Raw genomic sequence first — 13,373 nt, forward strand, 5'->3', positions numbered from 1 at the left:
GCGACAGTTCTATCAATTCTCCTCTGAGATAGTTGGGTGCATATGGTTTTAGGATTTCCTCCTCTGGATAAAATGACTTTTTCTTGCTATAAAATAATGTTCTTTATCCTTAATAACATCTTTGCTGTGATATCTACTTCATGTGACATTTGTATAATGATTTTAACTTTGTTTATTACAAATAGCATGCAATATACTTGTTTTAAACCTATTTACATCTATTTTAACAATGTGTTTCCTGTATGCAGCATATAGTTGGGTTTTGCTTTTAAATCCAATTAGTTGAAGGATACAGTATAAGCATTTAGGTAATTGTGTACCTAGGCTTAAATCCACCATCTTGCTAAATGATCAATTTCTTTGTTCTCATGTATAGTCATCCAGTTTCCCTACATAATTTTAGTGTATTATCAAAATCATCACCTTCATTTTTAAAAGTTATTTTCAATGAGTAGAGAATTCTAGTACAGATTTCTTTCAATACTTTATAGATGCTATTGTACTATTTTCTTGATTGAATTGTTTCTGAAAATAAATGTTAATCTGTTTCTTTGTATAGCATGCCTCTTCCCTAGACACACTAGCGCTTTTAAGATTTCTCTTAAAATTGAACAATTTGATACGAAGTATCCTGGTGTCATTTCATGTTTCTTGTGCTTAGAGTTTATTGAGCTTTTTACATATATGGGTTTAGTTTTTGTCAAATTTGAGGAAATTTCAACCTACATTTTCAAGTACCTGTCTGTCTCTCGACTCCTTTATTTCCCCGGGCTATCCAGTTACACATATATTAAACTGTTGGAAGCTCTTAAAAATTATTCTTATTACAGTTTATGTCATATTTTATTATATAATTACATTCACTAATCTTTCTTCTAAAATGCCTAACCTGTTGATTCTATTCAGCCCAGACATTGTTTTTATCTCTAGAAGTTTTTGGGGGGTGGTCTTTTTTATATTGTCCATCACTCTACTTAACTTTCAACTATATCTAATGCAAATAAAATAAATTGCCTGCTGGTTTTCACATCTATGGCAATGCTGGGTTACTTTTTTTTTGTTTGTTTTTTTCATTAGCGATTGTATTTTCCTGCTTCTTTGCAAGCCTGAGAATCTTTATTGAATAGAAACAATTGTGAATATTACCTTGTCAATTGTTAGAAATTTCTGTATTTATAGAAATATAACTGAACTTTGTTCTGGAATGAAGTTACTTGGAAACAGTTTGATCCAATGGTATCTCTTTTAAGATGTGCTAACTAGACTAGGGCAGTATTCAGCCTAAGACTTACTATGCCTCACTACTGAAGCAAAACCCTTCTGTGCACACTACCCACAGTCTTATAAAGTATGAGACTTTCCAGACTGAATAGTGGAAGCAGGCACTTTCCCTGGCCTGTTGCTGTTTATTCTAAATCTTTTTAGATTTATTTCCTTATCCTTTGATGATTTCTTCGTATGCATTCATGGATCTCTGCTGAATACTGGAGGCGGTCCCTTAGCAGAACTCACTTTTCTCTCCTTTAGGTAGTTGTCCCTGCATCTTCTTGTTAATTCGATCTCTCTGGACTCAGTTGTCTTCTAAATTACTGGAGTCTATCAGGTTTTACCCGAGTTCTGCTCCTGATGCTGTTGCTGAAAATGCTATCATGTGCTGGAGCAATCATAGGCTTCATCTTGTTTCCCATCTCTCAAGAATTCTGGCCTTTGTTGCTTGATGTTCAGTGTCTTGAAAACTATTGTGTCATATATTGTTGCTGTTGTTTAAGGAAGAAGAGAAAAATCCAGTCTCTGTTGCTTTATATTAGCAGAAATCAGATTTGGGGGTTTCAGGGTCATACTGAAGCACGTTTACAAGTTAGAATGACCTAGGAGAAAGAGGGAGGAGAGACTATGTTGCATAGAAAATGATTAATTCCAGGAAGAAAATCCTTGAAAGGGCTAAAGGACACAATCCAGATCCTCAGTGTGCCCTTACAAAGGAAATGGTGTCCTTTTCCATTGTTACTGGAGTCAGGTATGTGGGTTCAGCTGTGGTGGGTCAGTAAAAATAGTGCAGTTGTTAGAAGTATCTTAATTTGGCTCTGCCAGGAGATACTGAGACACGTTATTGAATGTAAGTCATTTATTTTGGAAGACATCCCAGGAAATGCCACTATGGGAGTGGGGAAGACAGGAAATAAAGGAAATATTCTCAAGTGAATTACCACTAACAGTAACTGAGGCTTACTGAGCATGAAAATACTTCAGAGTGAACCCAATTTAAAGAGCTGGGCTTTTTTTTTTTTTTTTTTAATGTACCAGGAATTGAACTCAGGACCTTGTGCTTGCCAGCCAGGCACTGTACCACTGAGCTATAGTCCCAGGCCCAGCTGGTCTAATTTTACATCAGCTTTCACTAGCTCTTTGTTAAATGAAGGACATTAATTCCTCCAGCACGTTAGTGCCACGCACAAGGCAAAGTAGCTCTGGTGGACAGAGGAACTCCACAGGCAGAGAAGGCAGATTTTTGCAGTCAAGCCCAGCCAGCCTGCCCCAAAATAGAAAGGATGGGGCACAGCAGCCTCTCAGCGCATGCTACAGGTGATCTTTGTTACTTGTGATAACAGTATCTCATATATGCAGTATGAGGCAAGGGCATTATCTGAGGTACAGATTAGAGCAGACAGGAAATATCCAACAGGGTATTCCAAGTGAGACTGCATAGGTTCTATGTGCTACTGCTATTGGTTAGTCTTTCCTCATAACACAGGTACATGCAACCATTTCCCCATATTCCCACAGTGCTGGGAGTCCACATGACTGTCTCTGGCATATAGCACAGCTGGGAAGTAGCAAAAACAGTGAGACAGCACAAAGCATGGTGCCTTGGTTCTACTTCTGGTGAGTTCTGTGTTTTAAGAATTGGTTTCCCAGATGGTACAAAGGTCCTAGCTTACCTAGCTTACTTCTGGGAGCAATGAGACTAAATATAAACAGGGACCACCAGAATACTTAATAGACTTGTGAGCACAGTGTTTGTGGTGGAACTATTACCAACAGCTTCCTAGTATGTGCAAGATGCCCACAGACAGAGTCACTTACGGATAGATGGGACTTTTGGGAAGTGACTGAATCATGAGTGTGTGACACTGGATTAGTCTATTAATTGGCCTCACATGGTTCTGGGTGTGAATAATAGATTTACTGAAGAGGGAAAAGCTACATTAGGTGTGGGTAGCATCAGCCAGTAGCCTCATGGCTCTGATGGAATAAAAGGGAAAGAAGAAAGAAGTTTCACTGCTTCCTGTCTTCCACATCATAAACTATTTTTCCTCTTTGATGCTCCACTGCCATGTCACCGTGCACTGGATCTAGCCTATTATGGACTGAAACCTTTACAAACTGAGAGCTAAATTAAGCCTTTCTTCTTTTAACTTGTGGGCATCAGGTATTTTTGTTCCAGCAAAAATACAAAGTAACTAAGAAAATAACTTAGCTAAAGATTGTTGAAGGTCAGCTTCCTAATAAAGTCCAGCTACCATCACGAGAAAATTTCTGACAGTCAATAAAAGGCTTGACACTGAAAGTGTGATCTGTGGTTCAGCACCATTAGTGCTGCCTGGGATCTTGTTGAAAATGCAGAATCAGATCCCAGCCCGAAACCGAATGAATGTACCAGACCAGAATTTGCATTTTAACATCACCAGGTGACTAGAAGGCACTTTGAAGCCCTGGAGGTCAGGGCCAGCCTCTTTCCCTCACTTACTCACTTGATTCTGGGGCAGCTCAGCTGCCTCATCTTAGATTTTAGGCTCTAGTGCAAATCTATTCTCTCCACCCCCCAAGAAAGTCTCTATTCTAATTGGTGGGCAGGAAAGTTATTATAAGTATGTTCATCATAATGATTCTGTAAAAACAAGAGATGGTAGAATCACGGTCAAAAAATATGATGATGCATTTCTAAAAGTTGCCATTGCAAATGGTTAAAATTAACAACAATAATAACAACAATGTCCTATTGCTTAATTTATTTGAACTGTAGCAATCCGGAAACATCGTCAACGCAAAATGACTCATTCACTGAAGGTTCTGAATAAGATTCTAAAATCACCACCCATGGTTTTCCTGTACTTTGAAGTGACAGAACAAATGACAGTAGAGATGGGCACTGTCCTCTGAGTCCAGAATAAACGATACACAAACATCTCAAAACAATAACATCCTCATCTAAAAACAACCTGAAATAAGGATGTTATTTCTGCAATTTGCTCGTGCTGTTCAGTGAGCATTTATGCACCTGTGTCTATAGACCTATGATCAGCACTGTTTTGCAGAGGGGGTGAGGGCCGTTCTGTACAGTTGATCACTACACTTGTTAATGTATCTGCCATTGAAGTCCTGAGGAAAACCTTTACTTAGTAAAAGGTGGGATATCTGATGAGAAAAGCCATAAAGGAGACACAGAGAAGATTAAGGGGAAGAGTCTGGGAAGTGTCCCAGGAAGTGAAGGGTTAGAAAGGGTTTCGGTGAACAATTTGAGTTAAAAGCACTGCTTGAGGAGTGAGAGACTGTGCAAGGTCCAGAAAGGTAAAGAGCCTGTAAAGTCTCTTCTAGAAAGACAACTCATGCTTTGGAAGGGAAATTCAAGACAAGCAGCCCTCCGGACCATATAACAGATATGCCACAGATCCTGACATGTTTTGTTGGCATCGAGGAGTGACGACCTCTGGGTGACTGCTGAGTCTACTGCTCCCTAGTAATCCCACATCCAAGTTATTTTTCAGTCCATCTTTGGGTGCTGTGCCTGTTGCTTTCTTTCTTTCACATCTTTGCTCAAATGTCTGTTCATCTTCCGGCTGTAGCTCTAGGTTTGTATTTTCCTTGAGGCCTCAGCCTGTCTCCTAACACTGACCCTTCCACTCCTCAGCTCAGATGGGATGCAATGAACAAGTAGTAATGGGCAGAGAAACTGAGTTAGGAGGAAAAGAGTTGATCAAACATTGGGGCAATTTAAGGCTGAAGTACTTTCAATAATGCAGCTGTGAATATCTCTAGGTAGTGGGTTCTGACTGAAGAGAGACAGCAATTGCAGTATGTGAGAGTCATCAGTAAACTAAAGCAAGTGGATTTATTGATCTTCCTTTTTCTACACATCTTCCTCTTCTAAAAGATGAACCTAGCAGCCCCCCTTAGCTCTTATATCCTCTTTTATTCAAGGACAGTGCATCAGCAATGCTCCTTTCTCCTACCTTATAAACTTTTGCCTCTCCAGTGGATCAATCTCATTAGGAACCCTAATTTCTTACATCAAAACAAAACTATTAGGAGTGCACCTCTATGGTCCCACCTACTCAGCAGGCTGAGGTGAGAGGATCATTTAAGCTGAGGAGTTTGAGGGCAGCCTAGGAAACATATTGAGACAGACTCTCATCTCAAAGTAAATAAACTTTAAAATATTGAAAAACTTGACCCCACTTGCCCTACCAGCAACCACTTTTCTCTGCTTCCTTTTATAGTGATATATTGAATTATCTGACTCTGGTGTGTACACTGCCCCAGGGCTCAGTCCTTGAATCTCTTTTCTTCTCTGTACGTTTACTTTCTTCACTGATATCTAAGCATCTTGCATTTAGTGTACCCCAAAGAGAACCTTTGCTACTCTTCTTCCAGATGAGATCTTCCCATATTCTTTTCCATTTTGGTTAATGCCTATTGTACTCTTCCAAAGTACTCAAGACAAAACTTCAGTGCTGAGAACGATGTCAACAAAACAGCAGAGTAGGCAGCTCTACGCTTCCATCCCCCACAAAAACATCGAAAAGTAAGCAGAATTTGTCAGAACCAATTTTGTCAGAATTCTGGAAAACAGTCAAAGGTTCACAGCAATAGCCAAACACTGAATTTAAAAAAAAAAAAGGCAACTTCAAAACTGTAAAGTGGTTACCAGGAACTGGGGGGGGGGGCAAGAATGGGGAGTTACTATTTAATGAGTACAATTTCAGTTTAGGTCGATATAAAAAAAAAGTTCTGGAAATGGATAGTGGTAATGTTGTAAAAGATGTGAATGTACTTAATGTCATTGAAGTATACACTTAAAGTAATTAAAATGTTAATTTTGTTTTGTTATAGTTTAACAAAATGTAAAAAGTGAGACAAGAAAATAATCTATAGAGAAGCTTTGAGATGTTTTTACTAGCCCTTAATCTACTGCTTTGGCTTGGTGGTAGTCTTGAAGATACCAGCTTTTGTTCTCACAGTAGCAACCTGGTCCCCAGTTCTAGAAGGAGAGGAGCAGAATTTATTCATAAAATATTGCATTTGTCAGCTCTCACCTATCTTAGGGCAACCTGAAGGACTGATGCAAGACACTTATCTCTGTTCTGCCTTAACTTCACCAAGACCAGAAGAAAAGCAGACCATATTCTAAAATATTCTATGGCTGACTAGCAACCTGCAGATCACCAAAAGCCGGAAGGAAAAGCTAGGCAATATCCTTCAGGTAGTAGGATATTCAAAACACCCTGTACAATTCAGAAAACTTGCTCCTAGAAGACCTCAAACTTAAGTCTCCTGAGCTTGATCTCTAGGTTCAGTGGAAATTCAGGTAAGGTGAAAGGTGATCCAGAATAAAGGGAAATGTGGGAATACTGGGAGACATGTTTTGGCTTGCCTAAGGGTTTTTTTGTGGGTGTGTATGGGGTTTCTATGTTTGTTTGTTTTGTTTTATTTTCTCTTTCTCTTTTTTTTTTTTTTTTTTTTTTTTTAGCTCCTGGCATTTGAGAAAATCTGTCAAATACAAGCAAAGGAACAGAGATTTCAGTAACCCCACAAGAAAAAGAATAACATCTAAGAAAAAAATAATTAGAAAAAGTCATTAGACAAATTGGTTACTATTGCTTTCAACCACTAAACAACCTACCACACAAATAACTAAACTAAAAAACCAGAATAATCTTGATCCGTGTCTAAAAGATAATGATTTACATGATTTGAAAGATAAATGCGTAAAATTAATTATAAATCTGTTATTGAGCATATAAAGATGTAATCTGTGATAACAACATAATGGAGGACAAAGCAATAAAGGAGCAGTTTTGTATGCTATTAAAGTTGGTATCAACTCAATTATTTTGCTATAATTTTAGGATGCTCAAATAATTTTCATGATAATCATAAAAGAATTATTTAGATATCTCAAAAATACATCCAGAGGAAATGAGAAGGGAATCACAATATTTCACACACAAAAAAGGTAGTCACTGAAGAAATGTGGGATGAAAAAAATATATGACCTGTGGAAACCAAATACCAAATTGCATTTTCTTTATCAGTTACACATTAAATATGAATGAATTAAAATCTTCAATTTTAAAAGTAGAGACAGCAGAATGGATTTTAAAATCATGACCTAATACACTCTCCACAAAATGCTCACATTAGACCCAAAGATATAAATAGATTGTAAGTAAAGGGATGGAAAGATATTTATATAAATTGTAGCCAAACAGAATTGGAATGGCTGTACTATGCCAGATAAAATAGACTAAGTCAAAAACCATTGCAAGGAGAATATGTACTGACAAGGCATTAGTTTATCAAGAAGGCTAAACAATTACAAGTATCAAATAAAACAGAACCCTCCAAATATGAGGCAAATATTAACAGAATCAAAAGGAGAAATCATTCCACAAAATGGAGACTTCAATAACCACTTTCAACAATAAATAGAATGTCTAGGTAAAAGATCAATAAGGAAAGAGAGAACTTTTATAATACATAAACAAACTAGATTTAACACAGACATAGAACACATCACCCTACAGTAACGAAAGACACATTCTCTTGAAGTGTACATGCAACAGTCTCCACCTAGGCTACATGTTAGATCACAAAGCAAGTCTGAAAAGATGGAATCATATGAAGTATCTTCTCGGACCACAATGTAATGTAGATGTCAATAACATAAGGAAAACCAGAAAATTCAAACATGGAAATTAAGCAACAGTTTTGTTTTGTTTTTGCAACACTGGGAATCGAACCCAAGAGTGCTCTTCCACTGAACTACATTCTCAACTCTTTATCTTTTGAGGCAAATGTAGATTTGCCTCAACTCTTTATCTTTTGAGGCAAATGTACGGGAAAGACTCAAACTCATGATCCTTTTGCCTCAGCCTCCCGCACTGCTGAGATTGCAAGTGTGCACCAGGGTACCCAGTTTATACAACATTATCTTAAACAATCAATGGTCAAAGGATAAGTCACAAAAGAAACTAAAAAATACCTTGAAATAACGAAAAAAAAATCCTAAACATACCAAAATGTATGGGATGTAGAAAAAACAGTGTTAAGAGCTGACTGTGATTTTAAATTGATAGTACCATAAAGTATTAAACAATGAGTTTAATACTCATTGAGTTTTTTCAAAGCTTTATAAATTACTAATAAATAATATTAAAAGTATTTAGTCTTAAAAAGTATTTAAAAACTAAAAAAAGTGAAAGTAGGGACATTGCTAACAATTTCATAGAAATGAAAGAATTGTAAGAATACTATGAATAACTGTACATTAATAAATTTGGTTACCTAGAGAAAATGGACAAATTTCATAGAAACACACAAATCACCTAAGTTGACCAACAAAATAGAGTAGTAAAGAGATTCAATTAATAATTAAATGCCTCCTCAAAAAGAAAGGCCCAGGATCACACTATTGGAAAGGACTACCAAATATTTAAATAATACAAATCCTCAACTTTTTTTCAAAAAATAAGAGAAGAGGGGACACACACACATACTGGGTCTCTCTATGTTGCCCACAGCTGGCCTTAAACTCACTATGTAGTCCAGGCTGGCCTCAAACTTGTGGCGATCCTCCTGCCTCAGCCTTCTGAGTGTTGGAATTATAGGCATGCACTACCACACCTGACCTCTACCTCATTTTATGTGTCTTATATTACCCTGATGTCAAAGCTAGATAAAGGCATTACACAAAAAGAAAGTTACAGCTCAATATCCACTACTAATATAGATGCAAACAAAATACTAATAAATTGGATCTGACAACATATTTAAAGGATTACACATCATAATCAAGTGGGATTTGTCTAAGGAAGGAAAGGATGATTCAATGTAAGAAAATCAACATAAAACACCTTAATAAAACAAGGGAGAAATGTGGATTATCTCAACTGAGGCAAAAGAGGAACAAGACAAAAACCAAAATCCTTTTCATTATGAACAAATTTAGAAAACTAGCAATCAGTTCTCCCCTCCTGTTATATTCTAATTGCTTCTCTCTCCAGTCACACTAACACCATCTAATTATTCTTACTATTCTTTGAATATGCCAGGGACACACCTCAGGGCCTTTGTACTTGCAGTTCCCTCCATTTGCAGCATTCTTCACACAGATACCTGCCTGGCTAGTTCTTTTACCTTCTCTAAGTTTTTCAAGCCATTTTCTAAATGACGCCATTCTTGCATACCTTATCTAAACTCATACTGTACACCTTGGAATGTCACTTTCTTCACTTTTTTTCTCTTATTAAAACCACTATGCATTTTTAGTTTACATATTAGTTATCTGTTCAGAATGTAACTACACAGAGCACTGCTTTTTGGTGTTTTGTTCACTACTGTATGCTTAGTGGCTATGATGGTGTTTGAGACACAAGTGTTTCACAAAAGTACATCCAATGATTTAATTAATGCACTTGTAATTGTAAGTCAAAGTTATGCACAGATGAAAGTCCCAGAAAACTGTGCAAAGTAACAAGGAATGTAAGCCAAGCACAAACCCTGGTGATCACCACCATGCAATGAAACCAGCAATCCTGTGAAGGACTAGAGGAATGCCACTGAGTTGAATGTGAGAATGAATCTTACCCAGATTAGTCATAATCTCACTAAAAGCAACAACTGAACTCTAACATAAGACAAAAAGAACTATGAAATCTCAATGCCTGTCACTTAAGGCTGAAGGTTTTGTTTCGTGGTAGTAAATCAGGATTGAACCCAAGGCTTTCACACTGAGATACATCCCCAACTCTTTTTATGCTTTTATTTCTGATAGGTTCACTAAGCTGACAGTTGTCTGGGCTAGAGTCAAACTTTGATTCTTCTGCTTCAGCCTACGAGATCAGTGAGGTCTCTTATCTTTTTCATCATAGTCTTACACACACTGGGAGGAGACAGTACAGAGGGAAAGTCCAAGGAACTCCAAGACTGGTCCTGTGTTATTAAGGTTAGAGAAACAGTAAGTTTAAGAAGGAGGTAACCCATCCCACAGTCTGACAGCTTTTTTGAGTATTTTTCCAATTGCAGAATTGAGGCCTAGTGTAGCATTGAAATTATAGGAATGCCTGACTTGACATAGATTTTTTAAAGAATTACTTGCTAGAATATTTTATTTCAATTTCTCTAGAAGGTAGGTATGGGGAATTACAAAGGAACCCTCACATTGTGTGATGGTACACACTTAGAATTTCTATCAGGTTATTATATGAAAAAATTTAAACTTTGAAATAAGTGAGTCCTTCTCTATATAAAGGATCCTTGTGCACTGCAAATAATTCACAGAAAGTGACTAATGTTAAGTGAATGTGTATTCTTCCTCCAAATGCTAGAGGAGCCCAGCAGAGCAGAAGAATGGATTCTCACTGAAAAGGTTTGGGCAATCTTGCTCAGTGAGGGGGAATTCAAGTTGTACTTTGAGAATGAGTGAAATTTTCAAGTGCACAGTTTAAGACAAATCATGTGTGTGGTAGTGGACAATAGGTAGAAGTAGTGAAATGGGATATGAACCTAGAATGTAGGTGTACACTTTAGCTAAGAGTCTTAAATGCCCACTTCATACTATATTAGGAAACAAACAAAAAAATGACATAAGGAAATGAGACTGACTTTTAAAAACTGCCAATGGTCTTTCTCCTATCAACCCACATGACTCTAAATATTGTATGAATGCATTATTAGTTCATTCTACCAGCTCCAGTGACTTAAAATATTTCAGTGACTTCCAGTAGTTCTCAAAGACATACATTTTTATCGTTCAAAGCTTGGTCTTTTTTCTTCCTTCATTTTGGCGTTGCTCTTCATGTTGCAGCCACAGCAACCTCCTTGAAATTCTTCTCCCACAACTCATCCCCTTACCTACCCATCCACGCTCACAACTCCATCTTTGATGTCTGCACGTAGGAAAAGTATTCAGTAACTATTGCTTGCCCAATAGGAGAGATTAAAATACTAGTAAGTCAGGTTACAGGATAAGACCATTTGGGCAGAGCAAGACTACTTATCTAGCAGTGTTTTAAAAAAGAAGTTAGGTAATACAATGCTACCACCATCCTCTGCTGTTTCAAGTTTTTTTTAAATTTGTTGAAGTCACTCAACTTATCAGGATTTAAACTCAAGATTTCTTGAGCTTAAAAAAAAAAAGTAAAGCAAAATAAGTACGTTTTCAGTTAGTAAATCTGTAAGCATAGAAGAGAGAAGGCGGTATGAGCCTTCTCATAAGACAAATCTGAACCTATGGTGCTTAAATTTTTTTCAATATATAGGTCGACAAGTCTTAAATGCTTACAAACCTGAGAACATTGTTTTTTCACTATTCTTTCTGGGAAAGGTCTTGCTTGTAATGGTACTGTCTCACTCTACTTCCTCTTCTATGGGATCTGTGACACATAATTGAACTAGAAAAAAAAAAAACCAATGTGAATCAACTACTTCTGTGTGAAGGTACTCAAAGGTGATGAGATTTGCTATACCAGCATCACTCCTACAGTAAGCTCTTCCAATAATCAATCCTGTATGGCGGCACAAATGTGCATTTTTAATTTGTGGTCTGATATACCCTTTAAATTCTTTGAGCCCTCATTTTCTCTTTGTAAGGTGGGAATAGTATAACTACTGCACTAAAAAATAATTGTGGTACCTGGGTTCATGAACTTAATTCTTTCCATGATTCTGGTTGAAAACTGAACTGGACAAAAACTGAATCAAATTTTCCTGTAAGATCAACAGCGAACCTAACTACTGAATTGATACTGAGTACCTAACTCTGCCTGGACATTTTACACACACTATTTGCCTCACCTTCATAATTTGCCAATGAATCCAAAATACTTTGTGTTATGGGGAAATCAACTTGCAGCAGGAATGCAACTTGGTAAGTTTTATGTAAGCAATAGCTGGAGAAACATGGAATTCAAATTCAGACCACCTGACTACTATTTTCTTTGTACTGTTTCCTACTTTTGGCTATTATGAAAATCCTGCAAAGAAATATATTTACAGAGCAAGATTTCCACTCAAACTATTACATTAGAGAGGAAAAACCAGAACTTAATCTAAGGTTTTAAGAGTGAAGAACTCATTACTGGAGGGCAGGTCACTTTGCTAAGAGCAGCATAATTCTTATGTTTCACACGTTCTCAATTTAAGAAAATAATTCGACTGAATACTAAGTCAAGGACTTGAAATGTTTCTCCAAAGACATACTGATAGCCAAAATGCACATGAAAAAAACGTTCATTATTAGCCATCAGAGGAATGTAAATCAGAATCACAAATGGGGCACTTTACATACTAGCATGATTATCTTTGAAAAAAGAACAACATTGAGTGTTAGGAAGGGTATGGAGAAACTGGAGCCTTCGTATACTGCTGGTGGGAATGTAAAACATTCCATCTGTGTGGCAAACACTCTGGCAGTTCCTTAAAAGGTTAAATCGAGATCTGCATGACCCAGCAATTGCATTCTTAGGTTTACACTCAAGAGAACTAAAAACATAAGCATGATTTGTACAATAGTGTTTGTAGCAACATTATTCAAATTAGCCAAAAAGTAGAAACAATGCAAATATCTATCAACTGATGACTTTTTTTAAAAAATGTGATATATGCATGTAATGGAATGGTCATAAAAAGGAATAAAGCACTGATACTTGCTGCAATATGGGTGAGTCTTGAAATTATGTTAGGTAAAAGAAGTTAGTCACTAAAGACCATATGATTCTGTTTACATGAAATGTGTAGAATAGGCAAATCCAGGGACAGAAAATAAAATGGTCACTAAGGACTGAAGTGGTGGTGGTGAGGTGTTCAGGGGTACAGAGCTGAATATGTTTTAAAATTGATTATGGTACTGGGTTGCCCAACTCGGAATACTAACGGCCACTGAACTATACACTTGAAATGAGTGGAGACATAGCATGTGGATATCTTAATAAAGTGGTATGTTAACCAAAGGAGTCCTCATTTCACCATTTGGAATCTGAAATACTAGGCACTTACTAAAATTTACTTGAAGCCAAATGAATTCTTACCTTGGATTAGCAGAATTCTAGTAATTATACAGAACTGCACTATAATGTCTGAATCTAATTCACAAA

This window comes from Cavia porcellus, unplaced genomic scaffold, assembly GCF_034190915.1.
Source record: "Cavia porcellus strain 051 isolate PalLab524CR breed Dunkin Hartley unplaced genomic scaffold, mCavPor4.1 scaffold_9, whole genome shotgun sequence".
NCBI lineage: Eukaryota > Metazoa > Chordata > Mammalia > Rodentia > Caviidae > Cavia > Cavia porcellus.